Source organism: Sorex fumeus, unplaced genomic scaffold (genome assembly GCF_029834395.1).
Source record: "Sorex fumeus unplaced genomic scaffold, SorFum_2.1 ptg000002l, whole genome shotgun sequence".
NCBI classification, from domain to species: Eukaryota; Metazoa; Chordata; class Mammalia; order Eulipotyphla; family Soricidae; genus Sorex; species Sorex fumeus.
Window position 1 is genome coordinate 35,177,975 of NW_026606059.1, and position 23,413 is coordinate 35,201,387.

A 23,413-nucleotide genomic window follows, 5' to 3' on the forward strand; every position below is an offset into this window, starting at 1 on the left:
ACACAGCGCACAGCGCCCCCCACCCCCCGCTGTAAAATTATGTAGTTGTCCTTTCTCCATGTTTCTTTAATCATTTAATTTCATTATCAAAGGATATTTTCATTTTACTTTCCATCAGTTATTTAAACATATTATTCCTCAAAAAAAAGTCACACCCTGCTCAGGTATAATTTGCAATGCTGAGCAATATTTGTGAGAGTTCTCCCTTATAATTTGAAAACTGGTTTTGCAAAACTTAGCCACTCAGAACTTGGCATCAATGTTTGTCTGAAATAAGGATGCCACTACAGTGATGTCAACAAATCAGCTCTATTTGAAGATGACTCAGCCTATGAAGAGGAAAACATTAATAGAAAATAAAAAGTTCTAATTGAGGGGGCTGGAGCAATAGCACAGTGGGTAGGGGGTTTGCCTTGCACATGACCAACCCGGATTCGATTCCCAGCATCCCATATGGTCCCCTGAGAACCGCTAGAAGTAATTCCTGAGTTCAGAGCCAGGAGTAACCCCTGTATATCGCCAGGTGTGACCCAAACATTGGAAAAAAAAAAAAGCTCTAATTGGGTCAAAGTTCCTATAGCCCACAGAGTTTTTACTTGAGTACCACATGCCTAAGTGACACTAGACTGTAAGAAAATAAAAATGTTTAGTTATTTTGGTTCCAAGGCCAATTTCCCCCTTCTGCTTCATGTACAAAATCAAAATCTTGATCATTTCATTTTTATGCAAGATGCCCAATTTAAGGTAAAGCAATTGAGTGGCTTTACTCTGTGGTCTTGATAAAGGGTTTGGGGTATTGCAGTTACTCAAATAGCGCAGGATATCAGAAGTGTGTTAAATTTCTCTTATCTAATTTTCTCAGCTGTAGTATGAAGGAATTAGATATGACACTGTCAAATGTCATTAGTTCAATTTTGGTCCAAACTTTCTAAGTTTACAGCAGAAAAAAAAAGTTTTATGGTTTCTAGAAAGTATCTTCAGTTCTTTCAGAATGTAATAAGTTCAACCTATAAATGAGTTTAGGTGACTTAGGACCTAGAAACAGAAGCAACTAAAAGGAGTAAATGTTTCACATACGTGAGATCCATTCATAGCTCATGTGCGAAATAAAAGCTGCAAAAAATTCACCAACAGGGCAGTCACATGGACAATGGGGAGAAAAGTTGTTCATGAAACTGGCACATTCTGGTTGAGAAGGTACTGAAATAGATGCTAGGTACACTGCGAATGCAGAGGGCATTCCTGTTTATCTTGTATTTCATTATCTGCTTCACCACGCTCAATAACAAATGAATATAGAGAAACTTTAATATTAAACAATGCAAGACCTTATCAAACAAAACCCATTTCTCCAGAAACTAAGATAATAACAGCAGATGACTCTTTCTCCAAAACTACCAAAATCATATATTTGAAAAAGGTAAAAGAAATAAAATATCTAGAGTAAGCTAATCTTAGTAATTAGAAAACAAAATGTTCAGATTTTACTTTGAAATCTACTAGTATGTTTACCTCCCTTTAAGCAATAGTACAGCGGTAGGGCTTTGCCTTGCACAAGGCCAGCCCGGCCGACCCGGGTTCGATTCCTCCACCCCTCTTGGGGAGCCCTGCAAGCTACAAGAGTATCTCGCCCACACAGCAAAGACTGGCAAGCTACCCGTGACATATTCAATATGTCAAACACAGCATCAAGTCTCACAATGGAGACGTTGCTGGTGCCCGCTTGATCAAATCGATGAACAACGGGAGGACAGTGCTACAGTGCTAAGCTAAATTAGTGCCTGTATTCAGGTAAAACTTCGGCTCAGTTAAGTATCATGGTTACTGTTTTCCATAAGTGCTCGATGTGATTTTCTGAAGCACAATGGAAAAAATTAAAAATAAAAATAGTTAAAACCATGACTATTTTAAAATTAGAACACCTCTAAGATGTATTGGTTATAACTTTAAATGTTTATTTTTACTATGAAGGATAGGTTCTGTCATCCTTGATTCATAGTTTTGCAGAATCAGAATAAAGAAATGATAACTTTAGACTGAGCTAAAATAAAATGTCATGCACAAAACAAAACTGTCTGAGAATAAATTTATATTTCTATACAGTTGCTTCAGTATGTGAAATCAAATGTTTTCCTAAACTGCCAATTTTAGTTTTTTCTGATAGTCTATGAAGCAGAGTAATAGCAGCTTTCCACATAACATAATTATATTGTAGATTACAATATACCAGGAAAACATAACGAAGTTTACCTAATATCCCTAAACATGGACATAAATGCTCTTAAGAATGTACACATATATAATATACAATTAGGTGTGTATCCTTTCTGCAATATTACTCTCCAATTATGTGTTACTTATAATATATAAAAATTTATATATCAAATATAGTTTTACTTAATTCTTGACGCTAAATATGTTGAATGTTATTTTGAAACTTTGAGAGCATTAAATAACTACAAATCTGGAATTAGTTAGGGAGAGACTGCTTTTTAAAATCTACTCTGGGGAAAGAAAGATGGCGGCCGCACAGGAGCCTTGTGGACAGCAGGTTTGAGCCGGGCTCGGCGGGAGCGGCGGGGACCTCATGGGAAGGGGGGCTTTGTGGGCCGTCCCCCACGCCCCACCGAGGTCGCCAGCTGCCCCCCACGAGCGGCTCTCCGGCACGGCCACGACTCCAGGGCACAGAAACCAATCTCTTAACTATCTAACTTTTAATAGAAATTCTTCCAGGGTCAATAAGTAAAATAGCAGAAATTCAAAACCGCGCAGCCGCGATAGCAGCCGCGCGACATCATTTTATTCTTAAACCAAGTTGTAGAAAGCAAATCATTTCACAATGCTGTTTCAGCATATCTGATTGTGGGGGGTGGGTCGTAAACTCTAAACAATAATTGTGCATCTTCTATCAAAACAATCTATCTAGTCAAAGTAGATAGAGTATTAACTAGAACTCATCTGCCTCACAAGAATTGGGAGGGGTGGGAGGTGGGGGTCTATTGGGGTTCGGGGTTAAAAATAAGTATTGGTAAAGGGAAATGTGTTTGATATTTACATGACTGAGACCTACCTAAACCCGAAAGCTCTGTAACTTTTCCCACAGTGATTCAATAAATAAATAAATTATTTAAAAAAAATAAATAAAAATAAAATCTACTCCGGTGGAGGCATGATGTTGGGATACTATTGCAATAGAAAGACAGTCTAGCTAGAAAGAACTATGGTTGGAACAGTGGATAGGTTTTCTGAATATTATAATCAATAATCTTACCAAAAATATACAGCAGAGAATTTGCAAGGCTTTATGATAAGCTTGTTTTCAAAGAGAAAGGTGATATGATGTGACACACTCATTATGAATAATCCAAGAGAGTATGCAAGATGGTTATCCTGAAATTCAAAACAATTCCATCATGTAACCCATGCAGAAAATGGCATCTGTGGAGGGGAGGGGACATATGAGAGATAAAGCAACTGAGACTATTGTTAGCCCTGTTAGACTCCCCCCAAAAAGAAGTAACTTTTCTTTCTCAATTTTGTTTTGCTCAAGGATAACTTTATTCTCCTTCAGAAAGTCTCTCCTCGCTTCTCTGGGGAGTATTTGTCTTACCTTCTTCTCACCTTCTCCTATCCCCACAAATCATCCCTTTTCTCTTATCTTATTAAAGTTTAATCATTCTCTAACCCATCAATGGAGTTCTAGATTTCAATATTTTTGTTAAGTACAGGGAAAATCTCTATAACCTACCAATCTTGATGAAGACAGTCAGACTTTCACAGTAAGAGAATTCCTCTTCCACTTTCACAATTTTCTTCTATTATATGTTAAGGATGTTTTCTAAGCTTTCATTTTCTTTACCAAGGTCTTTCTTAAATATGAGAATCTTGGTACATCCCAAAGAGATGGATTGCAAATGCCCAAAAAGAAGATGTAGGACCTGTGAGAGTAAGAGATAAAACTAGACCAAGAGATAAAACTAGACCAACCCTTCCAACATGTATGCAGTCAAGAGGAAGAAAGCATATGGTGAATAAATCAGTAAGTATTCAAGAATCTACATATGATTTGTTATTTCAGAAATAAGACGGGGGGACTGAGCAATAGTATAGTGGGTAAGCCATTGTCTTGCAGTAGGCCCACCTAGGTTTGATTCTGGCATCTCATGTGGTCCCCCATGCATTGCCAGGAGTGATTACTGAGTGCAGAGCCAGGAGTAATCCCTGAGAATTGCCAGACATGGCCCCCAAACCAAAATAAATGAATAAATAAACAAACCAGGAAAGAATAAAAAGGAAATGAAAGCAAAAATTACCTGAAAATTTTAAAGTCTTGATAGAGGCAAGATGTAGGCAGAAAAAACAAGAAATTGTGAAAATGGTACCTTAAAGAAAGGCATATTATAAAACAGTCCATGAAGACACAACAAGAAAACCAAATAAATGATTCCCAAATCATGGCTGACTCATATCAGTTCAAACATCCAGAAAATCTCAGGGAGGAACATAACCTATCAAGTGATATTTTGAGATCTGTCATTTCTTACTTTTCAAGTTTTCTAAAAAGCACTTTTTCTTCTCCCCCAATTTTATTGCTATGCCATGATATTGGCATTATATAAATGTCGACTGCAGAGTTTAATATTCTGACACATGTGTACATTCTAAAATAATTACAATAAGATCAACATGCATTACCCCAATATCATATTACAATATTTCCCTCAGAAGATTTTTAAGATCTACTTTTATTTACTTGCAAATATTCAATATAATATTATTCATTATAGATATCACACAATATATAAGACTTATTCATTTATTACTGGAAGATTGTACCATTTTAACACCCAATTTGAACACCCAATTTGATCACCCAATTCCTCCATTTCTAAACTTTTGCCTCTGGCAGCCAGCAGTGCCACTCTTTTAGTTCCATATATATGTATACATAAGCACGGTAGAGCCTGGCAAGCTCTCCATGGCATATTGTCTATACCAAAAACAGTAACAATAACGGGTCTCATTTCCGAGACTCTGAAAGAGACTACAATATGGCATCATTGGGAAAGACGAGTAAGGAGAAGCTGTTAAAACCTCAGGGCTGGAACGAATGGAGAAGTTACTGGAGCCTGCTCAAGTAAATTGATGAACAATGGGATGATAGTGCTACAGTGATGCAGTGATGTATACATATATCATATTATATTTTTCTCTCTGTTATTACTTTGCTTAATGCCTACAAGATTATATCTCTTTTGTAGAAAATTATGGAAGGTATAGCACTTGCTTGCACACAGCCAACCCAGATTCAATCCCCAGCATCCATATGGTCCTCCAACTACCGCCAGGATTAATTCTTGAGTGCAGAGCTAGGAGCTACTCCCGATCATCTCCAGGTGTGGCCCAAAAGCCCAAATAAAAAAGAAAAGAAATTACAGGAGATTTAATTTATTTATTTTTCATGACCTAATAATATTTTATTATAAACAGTTTATTATACACAGTTTATTCATTCAACTGTCATTAAGCACAGCTGGTATCACCCCCAAACCAAAACAAACAAAAGCCATATTCATCTGTCAACAAACAGCTGTGTCCATGCATTGGCTATTACAAATAATGCTGTGATTAATATCAGAATACAGCTATATCTCAGTGACAGTTATTTCATCTTTTTGGATATCTATGCAAATGCAAGATCATTCTAGTTTAAATTTTTGGATATCTCCATAGTTTCCACAATGATTGCATCAATTTACAGTCCTACCAAGGGTTTCTTTTCTCCATATCCAGGTTAGTATTTGTTGTCTGGTCTTTCTCTAACCATTTTATCTAGTGTAATATCTTATATGGTTTTGATTTCCATTCCCTCTAATGGAAAGTGATTAGAAAGTAAGCGATGATGAGTATTTTTTCATATATGTTGACCACTTGGCTATTTTATTTTTCCAGAAAATTTTCACATTTTATTGATTTATTACAACTGTTCTACATTTCATCATGTGTAGAATATAACATACAGCCTTTTTCATTTATTTTTAATTAAAGAACTGTGATTTACAAAGTTAGTGTTTTAGCATTGGTGGTGGAGAACAAACACTGGTGGCGGGATGGGTACTCAACCATTGTATACTGAAAAGTAATCACGGAATTGTGTAAGTCTGTAATTGTATCTCACAGTGTTTCATTAATTTTTTAAAAGTTATTGTTTTAGGCATATAATACCTTATAATATTGATAGTCGAATATTAGGCTCATAATATTCCATCACCAATCCCACCACTAGTGTCAGCTTTCCTCCACCAGTTTTTCTATATTCCCTCCCACCCCAAACTCCACCATATTCCTGCCTGTCAATCGGATGGGCACATTACAAAGTTTCAGTGGTTGCAGCTTAGATCTCATGTTTCAGTGTTGCTGAGTCTATGTTTGAGACATAGCTATTCCACTCACCCATATCACCAGTATAACTGAAGTCATGATACCTATTCACCCATTACTTTCCATTCTCTTCATTCCCCCGCTAGATTTTTTTACTTCTCTGTCCTACTTCTCTCTAAACACTGGGATCAAGGATGATATAAGCATCCCCTTTTACTACAGTAAATTTCCCCATCCAGTATTCTATATACCGCAGATAAATGAGATCATCCTATGTTTTACTTTCTTCTGGCTTATTTCACTCAACATGACATCTTCCCACTCCAACCACATTGCAGCAAATTGCATGATTTCATCTTTCCTTGCAGCTGCATAGCATTTCATTACACACAAGTTAAAAAAAAAGAAAAGCATTGAATCAAAAAATATCTTCTCTAAATTCATCAATTAATAAATTAATTTTATTATTTGATATAGAGATACCAAGACTTACTGTATTGTTAACAAAAAGCACCATGCCTACCATGTCCCAACATTACACTCACCACTAGAATGTCCTTTTCTCCACCAATATCCAAATCCTGCCTCCACCAGCCCCATTTACTTCCTTTATTCCTATCTTGATAAATTCAAGTCTGTAGACCAACTATCAGATTCTGTAGCCTTTGACCATTTTGTATTCCCCTGTATGTGAAACTGCTCATTTTTAAATTGGATACTTTGGATTTTTTATTGATTTCTTTCTTTTCAAGGGCGAGGGCTTGGAGTCATATACATCTGTGTCCAGGGTTTACTCGTGACTCTGTGCTCATGGATCACTCCAGTGCTCAGGGGACCATATGGTGTGCTGAGAATTCCTTTCTATACGAAATAAATATCCAATTTCTGTTATCAATTTCTTGTGCATCTTTGAATATTTACTCCTTACATATTTACAAATCCTTTTATCTTTCAAAATATTCAAATTCCCATTGATAAATTTTAATTTTTCATACATGTGACTTTTAAAAAGTAAAAGCAATCATTTTCACAATTTCAATTTCACCTTCTCTAGGTTCAAGTAACTAGAAATAATATTACTAATAGACACTTGTGTATCTTTTTTAAAAAATGCATGCATATATTAGTATTTATATGAAATAAATATTATACTGTATTTACATCTGTTCAATTGTTTCTTGGAGATGTTTTCACCAGTGTATTTGAATCTATCTCATATTTTAAATAGCTTTACAACTTCCCATTGTATAAGCTATGTTTAACTATGTTTAGCTATGTTTGACCAGCACAGTTTACCTACTCTTTGTTATTGCAAAGTTACTGTTTACTCACATATACACATATATGAACACAGGAATACAAGTAATGACATGTTTTAGAAATACAATTTCTTGTCAAATAGATAAATTTACAATTGGATAGTACCAAATTATCTTTTAAAACCCTTGAATTAGTTAATAATTCTACTAAAAGTGTTTAAGAATGGTTATTTACCCAAGCTTTGTATAGATAGCATAGTATCAAAAACCTTAATCCTTGTAAATCTCATGCAAAAAAGCTTCTTCTAGATTTACTTTCATTTTAAGTAAGAAAGAACCTCTTTTATACTTCTATTCTTTAATTTTAATTTTTTATTTTTTATTTATATTTTATTAATGAAACACCATGAGGTACAGTTATAGACTTATACATTTTTGTGCTTGGGTTTCAGTTATAAATTGATCGAGTACCCATCCCTCCACCAGCGCCCATGCTCCACTACCACGGGTCCCAGCATCCCTCCTACCCCCCATCTCCCCATCCTACCCTGACTCTGTGGCAGGGCATTCCCTTTTGTTCCCTCTCTCTCCCTCTCTTCTTTTGGGTCCTGTGTTTTGCAAGAGATGCATTGAGTGGCAATCATGTTTGGTCTATAGTCTACTTTCAGCATGATTCTTCCACCCTGGGAGGGTCCTCACAACACCCTTTATTTGGTGCTCTCTTCCCTATCTGAGCTTCCTTTTCCCCTAGCATGTGTGGCTGGCCTCCAAGTCATAGAATAAAATTCCTGGTACTAATCTCAGCCACTCCTGGGTGTTAGTCTCCCATTTTGTTGCTTTATGTTCCCCAGATGGATGCAATCTTTCTGTGTCTACCCCGCTCTTTCTGACTCATTTCACTTAATATGATACTTGCCATGTAGTACCACTGTATGTAAATTTCATGACTTCATCTTTTCTAATAGCTACATAGTACTCCATTGTGTAAATGTACCAACATTTCTTTAACCAGTCATCTGTTCTTGAGCACTCAGGTTTTTTCTAGATTCTGGTTATTGTAAAGTGTGCTACAATGAACAAAAATTTGCAGATGTCACTTCGACTATACTTTTTTGCCTCTCTGGGATATATTCCCAGGAGTGGTATTGCTGGGTCAAATGGGAGATCAAAGTCTAATTTTTTGAGAATAGTCCATACTGTTTTCCAAAAGGGTTGGACCAGTCGGCATTCCCACCAGCAGTGAAGGAGGGTCCCTTTCTCGCCACATCCATGCCAGCACCGGTTGCTTTTGTTCTTGTGGATCTGGGCCAGTCTTTGTGGTGTGAAATGATATCTCGTTGTTTTGATCTGCATCTCTCTGATGATTAGTGATGTAGAGCATTTTCTCATGTGCCTTTTTGCCATTCAGATTTCTTCTTTGCGAAAGTTTCTGTTCATTTCCTTGCCCCATTTTTTGATGGGGTTGGGTGCTTTCTTCTTGTGGAGTTCAACAAGTACCTTGTATATCCTCGATATCAACCCCTTGTCGGATGTGTATTTGGTGAATATCCTTTCCCATTCTGTAGACTGTCTTTGTATTTTGGTCACTGTTTCTTTTGAGGTGCAGAAGCTTCTTAGTTTAAGATAGTCCCATTTGTCTATCTCTGTTTTCACTTGCTTGGCCAGTGGCATGACATCTTTGAAGATACCATTAGCTTCAATATCATGGAGGGTTTTGCCAACTTTGTCTTCAATGAACTTTATGGATTCTGCTATGATGTTGAGGTCATAAATCTATTTTGATCTTACTTTTGTGCATGGCGTTAGGCAGAGATCTGAGCCCACTTTTTTTCATGTAGCCATCCAGTTTTGCCAGCATAATTTATTTAATTTTAATTTTTATTCATTTATTTGCTCTTTTGGATCACACCCAGCGATGCACAGGGATTACTCCTGACTCTGCATTCAGGACTTACTCCTGGCGGTGCTCGTGGAACCATATGGGATGCAACGTGCAAAGTAAACAACCTAACTGTTGTGCTTTTGCTCCAGCATCCTATATTTCTGTTTTTTAAATAAGCAAGATTATTGGGCTGGAGAGGTAGTTCAAAAGTCTAAGTGCAAGTTTGACATTCAGAAAGCCCAGGTTCAATCCTAAACACTGCATAGTCCCCTGAGCAGTGCTGGGAATAACCTCCGAACACAGAGACAGGAGTAACCCCCCTGCACCACTGGATGTGGTGCAAAGCTGCCCCAGCTCACAAAAGATAATCATATTGTTTTCTTTTTTTGCCTATAATTGATTAATTTTAATTACTGACTTGAATGGATTTTCAGACATAATGTAAGTAAAACTTTGAAGTCATATCACAGGTAGCAGAAATATATTTCCTACCCTGATTTAAAGTACTCCTTCAATAAATTTTTGTTTAATTTTCTCTAAGTATTATTTCATATTATTAAACTAATGACTTTTAAGTTTTTATCTTGTTTAGAAGGGAATCATTTTGTTTTCTGTTATTATAAAATATTTTTCCATTTACTTCTAGTATTTTTACAGAATTATTTCAAGGGTTATAGAATAGGAAAGAGGTATAATTTCACTTTAAATTGTTTACAAATCTGTCTTTCATCTTAAGGATAAGAATTAAGTAAACACACAGATTTTTCCCTTCACTGATAACTGATTTTTTATGGCAGTTGTATCAAATTTTAAACTATTTTAGGTACTTGCATCTATTGTAAACCTCAATAATTTTTCATGCATCTTATTATACTGTATGCCAGTACAAAAATATTACATTATATATTTTTATTTGGGTTATTCAGTGTGGCCTTATAACATTTATTTTTCATATCATTTTTATCATATTTCCTATTTTCCTATCTTAATGGATTTTAAAACAAAGTTTGCTAATTCCTGTTCCTAAATTAGTGTTCTCTTAATATAATTCTACCAAATAAGTCAATTTAAGGAAAACTTATGCAATGCTTATTTTTCTTTATTTAAAATCTTTGTATTTATTCAACTCTTTATATATATGTCTAACATTTTTTAAAAAATTGTATAAAATGTATGTTTTCTATTGAACTTATGGCTAGGTATTATCTTTGTGTTTGCTATTAGTGTGTTGGAGCAATAGCAAAGAGGGTAATGCGTTTGTTTTCCACGCAGCTGACCTCGGTTTAATTCTTTCGTCCCTCTCCGAGAGCCCGGCAAGCTACCAAGAGTATCCCACCCACATGACAGAGCCTGGCAAGCTACTGTGGTGTATTTGATATGCCAAAAACAGTAATAACAAGTCTCACTTGTGTTCCTGGAGCAAGCAGACACCATTGGGCTATACTAGCACTTGATAGGGGCAAATGGAGACGTTACTAGTGCCTGCTTGAGCAAATTGATGGACAGGACGACAGTGACAGTGTTATAGTGCTACTATTTGCTATTATCTTTGTGTTTGCTAAAGTGCAATGATTTTTTTCTATTGGTTCACTTTCATTCTAAAACACTATTGAATTTAATATTAAATAGGTAGCTAGTTGGGGTTGGAGCGATAACACAGTGGGTAGGGTGTTTGCCTTGCACACAGCCAACCCGGGTTCGATTTCCAACATCCTATATGGTCCCCTGTGCACCACCAAGAGTAATTCCTGAGTGCAGAGCCAGGAGTAACCCCTTATGCATTGCTAGGTGTGACCCAAAGAGTAAAAAAAATAGGTAGTTAGTCAAATAAATAATTTCCATTTTTGTCCCAAATTGAATTTATATAATTAAGTCAATCTGCCCAGAAATAAAATAACATCAATAAATAAGTGTCCTTTTCCTTTGGGCTGGAGCGATAGCACAGCGGGTAGGGCGTTCGCCTTACAAGCGGCCAACATGGCCGACCCGAGTTCGATTCCTCCGCCCCTCTCGGAGAGCCCGGCAAGCTACCGAGAGTATTCGATATGCCAGACACAGTAACAACAAAGTCTCCAATGGAGACGTTACTGGGCCCGCTCGAGCAAATCGACGATCAACGGGAGGGCCTTTACCTTTCCTTTGCAACTTTTGTATCTCTCATTCATTTATCTGCTCAAACTATTGCCTGGTAATGAAAACGTTTAAAGAAATTATGGTAGACATTCTCCTCTAAATATGTAAATGAGTTCTATCTATAAATATTTTATATCAGAATTTTATATCAATATTTTCAGGTGATACGTCTTTTTTTATTTGCCTACTTCTGGCTTAATTGGTAGCCAAATTAGATCATTTAAAGAGGCCCTTAAATTTAAAAAATCTTATTTTAATGAATCATCTTTATTTCATGCTTAATATTCTTTTGGTTATTTTCATTGCTTTCTAGAGCCACATGTAGGTGATCAGAGGTTACTACTGGCTCATGTTTGAGAGATGTTCCTGGCAAGTTCCACAAGGAGACCGTGTGGTGCCAGATATCAAATATTAGCTTCCAGCTGCAATGATCCATCTTTACTCTATTTGTGCTTCTGTCACATGTCTGAGATTCATTTGCTCTCCTAGCAAGGCTAGTTATTTATTAGCTATGCAATATTAAATAAATCAGTTAAAACAATCATCCTTCCTTTGTTTTTTTATTATAAAGGAAATAATTTTACTTACCTGCCACCAAATGCCTAACACTGGGAAAGTAGCTCTTGGGTACAGCACACACCTCACATTCTAGCTAAATACATAACACATCCCACCTCTTTCAACAGAATTTTAGAAATGACCAGAAAAATGCATAAATATTTGATCACAGAGATAAATAAATGGCAAATAAGCACATGAAAAGATATATCATAGAATCATGTCATAAAAATAGCAGGAGTTATGGAGAAAATACAAACATAGATACCTTCAAGTACTTAGTAGAATAGGAAATAACCATATTACAAATGTGTTAAGAGGTTAGATTTACTATTCTTGGGCTTATTTTGAATACAATGGGAATACAACAGATGATTCTGGCTAAGTATAGCATGACCACAACTATTTCATAAACATAATTACTTTGGCATAATATGGAGAAATCAAGTGAGGTTGCACCATGTGTTAGAATAAGATATTAGAAACTATCAAAAGAAAACAAAAAACAAAAAAACTCTTGGTTCAAGGCAGTGTAAAATAAGGAAGCAGAACTTGTCCAGAAAAAAGTACAGTGGATAAGGTGTTTGCCTTGCAGATGGCTAACTCCGGTCCAATTTCTGGTACCCCATATGGTCTCCCAACCCCACCAGGAGTGATCCCTGAGCAGAGCCAGAAGTAAGTCCTGAGCATTGCTAGGTGTGACCCCAAAACTGAAAAAAAGTAAAATGAAATTATTACTGTACTAAAAATGAATAGAATCTGGTATATGATTAGACTTAAGATGACAGGGCTCCAAATTCCACTTAACATTTGCACTGTCCTAAAAAATCAGACATTAAAACAAATAAAAATAGCAACTTGCATAAATAACAAAACTAGAATATTATGGAAAAAAATGATAATGAGGTTCCAGACAATTCGAAACATCTTTAGGGATAATCTTTGAAGTATCTTTGTTTTGCTTTGTCTTATCAAATGCTCAGATAAGCAAAATTAGATATATGTCACTTTTCTTTATTTGTAGTATTTATAGTATTATCATGTCACATGAACACAACACACTATATAATACAAAATTGATCTATAAGCTCAGAATACAATACATGAAGTAAAAGAAATTACAAGAAAAAATTTTTCAGTTCAAACAGCTATGTCAGTTGTGTGCAGATACCCTAAATATGGAATAGAAATTTCATACATTTTGAGCAAGAGGATTACATTTGCTCACCATGTTAACATATTTTAGCAAGTTGAAAAAATATGTAAAGTACCTCTCCTTAAATTTAGTCTAAAATGCATAGCATGTGTTTTCATGATGAGTAACAAGAAATAATTTTTTTCTTTTTAGGTCTTCATCCCTGATTCAAATGATAGTTCTTGGAGCTGGAGTGATAGCACAGCAGGTAGGGCGTTTGCCTTGCATGTGGTCGACCCAGATTCAGTTTCCAGTACCCATCCATATGGTCCCCCAAGCACCACCAGAAGGGATTCCTGAGTGCAGAGCCAGGATTAACCCCTGAGCATTGCCAGGTGTGACCCAAAAAGCAAAAAAAAAAAATGATAGTTCTTGCAGTGTTTAGGAGATTTGTTTAAACTGAAGCAATTGAAGGTATTGATTTTTCATTAGTATTTTTCTTTGGCTAAATTTGCTTCAGTATAGAAAGATTTGACAGTATAGGGGGAGTACTTAGAGCTAAACTAATTATATATATTTTATAAAGTTTCACTTGTCATCCAAACCTGAAATAACTTTTCCATGATAAGAGGAAGAAAAACTCTGAATTATAAGCAGGCTGCTTATTAAATTGTGCATCACTTAAGTCAAGTTGAATTGTTGCCTGAATGCCAGTACCTAAGGTTTATCAGCAAATCTCTCTTTCCATTATTTGATAGCAATATTGAGTACTTAAGACCACCAAGATTTTTTCATTAAATTTAAGTAATAATCATGGAACACACAATATTCTAGATCAGTCTCTAGAAACAATTTCCATCTTGCTGCGGTAAATAGGGTAAAGGGATTCAAACTGAAACAAACTCCCTTGAAAATAATTTTTAAGTGAAGATTTCTCCTTCAGAATCCAGGCAGCAAGTACAACAATGGTATATCACATATAAATATATTTGCTTTTTCTCTCAACCCGTATCTTACTCAACCTACATCTTACTCTTTGATACATGGTTAATATTGAGAGTAGAACTTCACTTTCTCCTACTTTCACTTTCTCTATCTTACAGCTATGACTTTCCCAGTAACAATTTAAGTCACCAACCAGCATGACATGGTAGGTCCTAATTTGAAGGTAATAAGAAACAAGAAACATAGACCCTAAATTTCAGCTGATTTTTACCTTTGGTCTGATATCTGCTCTTCCTTAGTAACATTTCTCCTATAAAAGAGAACTACAGTATCCCCTTTCAACAACACAAGATTTTTGTAAAAAATAAACAAATAAATGTCCAAGTGTTGACCATTGGATTATTTAATAAAGAGAGACATAGGAGTAGTTGTAGAGGATCAGGGTATTTTGGTGATGGTGCAATATAGTAATTTTATATAGCACTGTATACTGTCCTCCTGTTGTTCATCGATTTCCTCTGGTGGGCCCAGTAACAGCTCCATTGTGAGATTTGTTGTTACTGTGTTTGGCATATCGAATATGTTGCAAATAACTTGCCAGGCTTTACCATGTGGGCAAGATACTCTTGGTAGCTTGCCGGGCTCTTCGAGAGGGGTGGAGGAATCAAACCTGGACCAGTGGGGCAAACGCCCTACCACTGTGCTATTGCTCCAGCCCTTTATATATCAATGACATAAATTTTATTTTTAAAAATTTTTTATTAAAAAAATTTTAATAGTGAGGCATCATGAGGTACAGTTGCAGATTTGCACATTTTTGTGCTTGGGTTTCAATTATACAATGATCAAATACCCATCCCTCCACTGGTGCCCATTTCCCACCACCACAAATCCCAAAATCCCTCACACCCCACATCCCCCCCCATCCCACCCTGCCTCTGTGGCAGGGCATTCCTTTTTGTTCTCTCTCTCTTATTGGGTGTTGTGGTTTGCAAAAGAGGCAATGGGTGACAATCATGTTTGATCTATAGTCTACTTTCAGCATGCTTCTCCCATCCTGGGAGGATCCTCCCAACACCTTTATTTGGTGTTCCCTTCTTTATCTGAGCTCCCTTTCCCCTAATATGTGTGGTTGGCCTTCAAGCCATGGAGTAAAATTTCTGGTACTAATCTCGGCCATTCTTGGGTATTAGTCTCCAATTTTGTTACTTTATGTTCCCCAGATGAATGCAATCTTTCTATGTCTATCCCTTTCTTTCTGAGTCATTTTGCTTAACATGATACTTTCCATGCAGTACCACTTGTATATAAATTTCGTGACTTCTTCTTTTCTAACAGCTACATAGTACTCCACTGTGTAAATGTACCAAAGTTTCTTTAACCAGTCATCTGTTCTTGGGCACTCAGTTTTTTTCCAGATTCTGGCTATTGTAAAGAGTAATGAAATAAACAGACAATTGTAGATGTCACTTCGACTATACTTTTTTGCCTCTCTGGGATATATTCCCAGGAGTGGTATTGCTGGATCAAATGGGAGCTCAATTTCTAATTTTTTGAGAATCGTCCATACTGTTTTCCAAAAGGGCTGAACCAGTCAGCATTCCCACCAACAGTGAAGGAGTGTCTCTTTCTCACCACATCCGCGCCAGCATCAGTTGCTTTTGTTCTTGTGGATATGGGCCAGTCTCTGTGGTGTGAAGTGATATCTCATTGTGGTTTTGATCTGCATCTCCCTGATGATTAATGATGTGGAGCATTTTCTCATGTGCCTTTTAGCCATTCGAATTTCTTCTTTGTGAAAGTTTCTATTCATTTCATCACCCCATTTTTTGATGGGGTTGAATGTTTTCTTTTTGTGGAGTTCAACCAGTACTTTGTATATCCTTGAAATTAACCCCTTATCAGATGTGTATTTGGTGAATATCCTTTCCCATTCTGTAGACTGCCTTTGTATTTTGGTCACTTTTTCTTTTGAGGTGCAGAAGCTTCTTAGTTTAAAATAATCCCATTTCTCTATCTCTGTTTTCACTTGCTTGGCCAGCAGTGTGACATCTTTGAAGACACCATTAGCTTCTATGTCATGGAGGGTTTTGCCAACTTTTTCCTCAATGTACCTTATAGATTCCAGTCTGATGTTGAGGTCTTTAATCCACTTAGATCTTACTTTCGTACATGGAGTTCGGCAGAGATCTGAGCCCATTTTTTGCATGTAGCCTTCCAGTTTTGCCAGCATAATTTGTTAAAGAGGCTGTCCCTGCTCCACTTCACTTTTCTTGCCCCCTTATCAAAGATTAGATGCTCGTATGCTTGGGAGGAGATGTCAGTATATTCAACCCTGTTCCATTGGTCTACATCTCTGCCTTTGTTCCAGTACCATGCTGTTTTAATTATTACTGCCTTGTAGTAGAGTTTGAAGTTAGGGAGGTTGATTCCTCCCATTTTCTTTTTCCCAAGAATTGCTTTAGCTATTCGTGGGGGCTTATTGTTCCATATAAATTTCAGGAGTGTTTGCTCCACTTCTTTGAAGAATGAATGACATAAATTTTAACACTATTGTATCTTCCTAAACTATAATAAATAAAGAGGAAAGAGTTGTGACAAAATTTAAAAATAAGAAATGACAAATAAAAGACTTCTCCAAAATCAGTGGAACCTATGCATACATGCTCATAGTTCATACAAAAATTAAATGGACCTGGAATTATGTTTAAATTAGTCTTTTCACTTACAAAAAAAACTCCCACTAAGAGCAATTTAACCAGAATTCCTGAAGTCTTTTCATTTCATCCTGTCATGTAAAATCAAGTGACAAAAGAATACTCCACAAACTTTTGTGTGTACCATAGATGCACCCTGAACATGAGTTAAAATTGTATGTAAATATGATTCCTAATAATAGTAGCACTGTAGCACTGTAGCACTGTCCTCCCATTGTTCATTGATTTGCTCTAGCGGGCACCAGTAGTGTCTCATAACAAATTGTGAGATTTGTTGTTACTGTTTTTGGCATATTGAATACGTTGCGGGTAGCTTGCCAGGCTTTGCCCTGTGAATGAGATACTCTCGATAGCTTGCCCGGCTCTTCGAGAGAGGCCAAAGGAGGAACTGAACCCATACAAGGCAAACGTTGTATCTGCTGTATTATCACTCCAGTCCTAATAATAGTAGAATAAGAAAATTCATTACTGAGAAAATTCACCGAATTCATTATTGAGAAAACTCACTATCGATCATTTTCCCAGGTTTTTTTTAATGCAAAAGTGTATGTATGTGAAACACTCTCTGAAATTGATGCTAACTACCATTATTTTTCAACATTAATTTCTTCAGCAAAACTTATGTTAAATGTTGTATTGCATTGATTATCCCAATAGACTGCCTAAAATAAGGCTGGTATCAGTTTAATGGAGTTAGATATCCAAGTATTTTGAGGTCAAAAGAAAGAACTGCCTATGTATTGATTTCATTGTCTAAGAAATTTATTTTGTCCATTTGAAAATTGCTATTTATAATTACTCTCTTTGGAATTTGGTGACAATATTAGTTTATAGAGTTTACAGTTCTGCTACCATTTGTCTTTTTAATTAATCAAATAGTTAAGAACTGTCCTACTATCCCAAACCCAAACATAAGATGTCCAATAACCTAGTATTTTCTTTATGTTATCACTAAGAAAATTGCTTCTACAATTCTCAGCATCAGATCTCAAGGACATCAGATCAGCGCATTCACTTTTAACTATAATGATACCAATTAAAATGTCCAAGAATCATAAACCTGTACATGAACTAACAAAGCGTTTGAAAGAAGTTATGATACTGAAATGTCTTAAAAACCTAAGGTGGGTTAATTGGATTAAAATTCGAATTCTAAAATTTATTATTAGGTAAGATTTGAAAACTCACTGAAAGTCCCAGTCTGAATTTGTAAAATGGCCATGTCTTCCCCGACTATTTTATAGATTGAAGAGTGTCTGAAAGCCTTTCAAAAATAGTAAATTCCTATCAAGATACAATTAAGATGTTATTAACAGATCATGGTAACAGGTGTTTCTGCACTCCTTGACTTCCCTTTGTGATTGTTACAGTGAGACTGCTTCTTAAAAGATACATTAGGAAGTATTTTTGTCTGTGAGTTTCTAAATGTGATAATTTACCCACATCCCCATTCTTCACACTTTGTATGAGCATTACTCCATGTTTCTTCACATGCTTTACAAGATAAACTTTCAACTGTAAATGTGAAAAAAAAAAGTAGACTTGGGAGATAGAGCAATATTCCACTTAATCTTCCTCAGGTTAAACAGTATTTCTATCAGGCCTAAATGCTCCATATTTTGTTCACTATTATGTCTCTAACATCTAAACTGGTGCCTGACATTAAAATTTTCCCACATCAATTAATTAACACTCCCTTAACTAGTTGGTATACTGCCTATAAAAATAAGCATCTTTTGCAAACACCGTTACATGATCCTTCTCAAGGGTGCTAAATGTGTTCCATCTCAAATCTACTGAAATTCAGGATTTCCAAATCAAGAGCACCAATCAACAATCTGTTTGATAACACATAATATTTATGTATTCTATATATATTCACACATATGGTATATATATGCATATATATATACATACACACTTTGTACATAGTAGTACTGAGGGAAAAATGTTTTTCAAATATTGGTCCTCCCAAGCAGTACTCAGGGGGCCCAAGATCAATCCTGGTGATTCTTGACGAATTGAGCCATTCATTTGACTCTAGGGCCAGAGAAAGTAGTGATGCTCAAGTTCTGAAGGACATTTCATTCACTTTGGTGGTGCTTGTGGCCTTCTAGCATATACCTGGCAAAGTTTGGGGAACCATGTGGTGCCTAGAATGAAACTCAGGTCAGACATGTGAAGGGTGTGTGCCCCAAGCCTTATACATGTTACTTTTAAAGGCAATTATGCCATTAATATTACAATTTCTGATTCAAAAATCTTACAATGATCTAGGATTGTTATCTTGAATATTGCCTTTTCTTTTGCAACTAAATAAATAAGCATTTGGATTGATTATGTTTTGATCCCCAAAATTACTTTTTTATGAGTAAATCTCTATCTCTAAGCAATAAAGAAAAATTGCTTTCTTCTGAGAATGTCCAGAGATGTCACAGAGCTGGTATACAGCCACAAGAAAATATTGCACGAAACATATCCAGAGCTCTTGATCAAAGTTCACTCACAGTGATAAAAAATTCTTGCAACCTCCTGACATCTTTAACATTTTCTTCTTAAAAGGAAAAAGTTGGAATTATACAGCTTGTATGTAGAATATTCCAGCTGCCCAATGAAATCTCCATGAGATATTAATTAATATATGTATGGATATTAATTTTTAAAAGCTATCACTTACTTTACAATTTTCATTTTCTACAAGCTTCTTGCAGTCATTTAAATGAAATAAATTCATTTTGCCTATTTTTGGAAACCTGTGAATGACCTCATGACAATGAATTTTACAGACTGACTGTTTCTTTCAACTTTTTTCATCTATCTAAACAGTTTTAGTAGTTATCTTTTTTCCTTTTCCTTATTGTTGTACTACTCATTTAATCTACCTTTTTTGTTACTCATCTATAAAGTGCAGACAGCAGCACAGAAAATAGCAAAACGAGTTACTCTATGTAATCCAGTAACAATAGTATCTGTCTCAGAGTAGAATTCCATTAAGTTTTGGGTTTTCTTCATTAGGAAAGCTGAGTAGTTTTCCATTAGATAGATAGATTCCTCTTGAAAACACACACACACACACACACACACACACACACACACATACACACACTGAATTTTGAAAGAGCTAAAATCAACTTCTGTGCCTTTTTATATATAATATCAAAGGACGGCATGTGAGTCCCGGGGCTGAGATCTCCAAGCCTGCTCGATCGGGGCTGAGCATCCTCCACCCAGATCCTCCATCTTCCAGTAGCAGGGGTCACACCCACCAACTGCCCTCTGCACCAGGTAATCCCATCAACGGCCAAGACCCAGAGACTATAAAACCCAGATCCCGGAAGTGCCTGGCCACATAACATCTTATTATCTCATTCTTACTTTGGACAACCTGGCAGGCTACCGAATGTAACCTGCCCACACGGCAGAGTCTGGCAAACTTCCCGTCGCAAACCCAATATGACAAATACCAGTAACAATGATGGGTCTCATTCTCCTAACCCTGAAAGACCCTTGAATGTGGCACTTTTTAGAATCTCAGGACTAGGACGATGGAGACATTACTGGTGCCTGCTCGAGGCAACCAACGAACAACAGGATGATCATGATCATTACCAAAGGACGAATTATAATTAAGTTTCCTCTGACTACTACACTGTTCTCAAACATGAATACTGTTGTTACTAGCATAGCACAGCAAGGCTTAAATTCAGGTTACAGTTTCCTTTCCTTAATTTCTGATACAGTATTTCTAGGATGAAACCCAAGACTTCACCGTTCTAAAAGTTCCCACTCTCTTCAAATGATATATTTCCTAATATATACTCACTTATCAACTCTTGGACCGTCAGAAATTTATGTCACTTCTCCAGTCTTCTGTACTTGTATTTGAAACAGTCATGAACACTGTCTATACCTAATAGCGCATCTAGGAGGATTAAAGAGCACAGGTCTGACATGGTTCCTTGTAGATCATTTCTGTAATCTTTCTAACACACTAAGTTTTTGACCTCAGTTATCTGCATAGCAGAATATTAAAAGTTGTTCTTCCCTATCAGTTTGGCTCAGACCCCCTGAAAAAACTGAGAACAAGATGAGACATGTCAAAGAATGTCCTCTTAGTAGAGGGTGCTAGATTAACTGAGAAATTTTAAAGGAGATTACCAAGTAGTCTCTCTAGTTTAACTGCACAACCCCTCCCTCCCCCCGCCACCCCGGTTAAAAGTCTTAAGGTGAAAGACTGAAGAGTGATTATGGATGTCAGACTATATTTTTGAGGATTCCTCAGTATAATCTATAGTTGGGACTTGAAGAGTAAACCTCTGAACTGCTCAGATTCACTTCTAGGATGATTTATTTCAACCCCTCCTCTTATTCTTCTTCTTGAGCCTACAGTGAGGATGAAAACTTTTTGTGTTCCAATTATGATTGCATTGATAACAGTTTTGTTTTCTCTAGTTTACTTTATTGCAAGAATATAGTCTATAATACACACAAAACATGTGCTAATTTAGTGTTTATGGTATTAGTAAGACTTCTAGTATACAGTAGAATAATAGTTTAAGATTGAGGAAAGTTAAAGTCCTTATGCAAATTTTTCACTGAACAGGGATCATTGACTCTAATTCCCACTCTTCAGTGGTCAGATGTGTATGAAAAAGTATGCAGATCCACACTTTTCATATTTAATGTCAAATCAAACTTAAGGGAAGTTTCTATGCCTCTTTTTTTTTCTATTTTCAGTCCTGGAAGTAGCCAAGTCAGACACTAAGAGTGCTAGAAAAATAAGTGTGAATAAGACAACCCAACCCCCCACCTTCACTGCAGCTTCCTATCCTTAAACTTAAGGGAGAAATAGCTTTAACCTTCAGTAAAGTTCTGAGTTGTCATTATTACAATAGACCAGGTAATTCTGCTATTAAGATAAGACATTTGTTATAATTAAATGTACCAGAAGACATTATTTTTTAAGAATCCAGACTAATTAATGGGCCTCCATGCAAATTCATCAAGGAGCAGAAAAGGAACTGGCTCACAAGAGCTCATTTGATTGGGTACTCATGTTGAGCAGAAACAAGCTCTTAGGTTGAGTTTCAAAAGGATGTTTTAAAGCTGCAGTCATCTCTAAACAGTGAGGAAGTATATGAAGAGGAAAAAAAAACAGGCTATATGCTGTAGGAATGGGTGTAAGTAGCTAGATAGCAGACAGCTGCAAGCGATTCTGGGATTAGTTTGGGTTCCTCTTGTAATGAAAAAGTGAAATATTCCATTCAAAGGGTGAATTGTGGTAGGTTTTCCTTCCCCTTGAAACTCAACCCTCTAACTGTAACTAGGTGTCCTAAAAACATATTCTCAAATGGCTATCTTGAAATTTTTGCAGACATAAATAAATAAGCAAAACATGTTGTTTATAAATTAATAAAAGGTACATTTTTGAAACTTCTTAGGGTATTTCGCATAGCCCAGATTAGTCAACTACTGTTTTTCAAGGAAAAAACAGCTTGGCTGCTTTTGAGTAGCTTCCCAATCAAATCATTACTTGTTTCAATTTGCAACTAGTCCTAGGAGGTAAATGTCTGCCAGAAAGCATCTGAACTTTTCAATATATGGAAAAAGAGTTAATATTCTCCTGTACATTTTTGCTGTTGTTGTTGTTGTTGTTTGCATCACATCTGGCAATGCACAGGGGTTACTTCTGACTCTGCACTCAGGAATTACTACTGGAGGTGCTCAGGGGACCATATGGGATACTGGGAATTGAACATGGTTTAGCTGCATGCAAGGCAAACGCCCTACCTGCTGTGCTATGACTCCAGCCCCTCTCCCATACTTTTAAATAACATTTTAAATAACATTTTTCCTGTGTATCATACTACAACATGGTAGGTAGTAGCACTGTTCTCCCATTGTTCATTGATCTGCTCGAGCAGGCCCAGTAACGTGTCCGTTGTGAGACTTGTTGTTACTGTGTTTGGCATATCAGGGTAGCTTTCCAGGCTTTTCCGTGTGGGTGAGATACTCTCTATAGCTTGCTGGGCTCTCTGAGAGGGGCAGATGAATTGAACCTGGGTGGACCAGGCTGGTGGCTTGCAAGGCAAACGCCCTACTGCTGTGCTATCCCTCCAGTACCATCTCCATAAGAACCACCACCAGCCCCCTAACCACCACCACCACCACCCCATACTCTTGCCCCTGCCCTTCCTCTGCATTTCCCATTTATTTATTTATTTATTTATTTATTTTGCTTTTTTTGGGTTACACCTGCCTTGCACGAAGCCAACAGGGCCGACCCGAGTTCGATTCCTCCGCCCCTCTCGGAGAGCCTGGCAAGCTACTGAGAGTATCTCGCCCGCAAGGCAGAGCCTGGCAAGCTCCCCGTGACGTATTCGATATGCCAAACACAGTAACA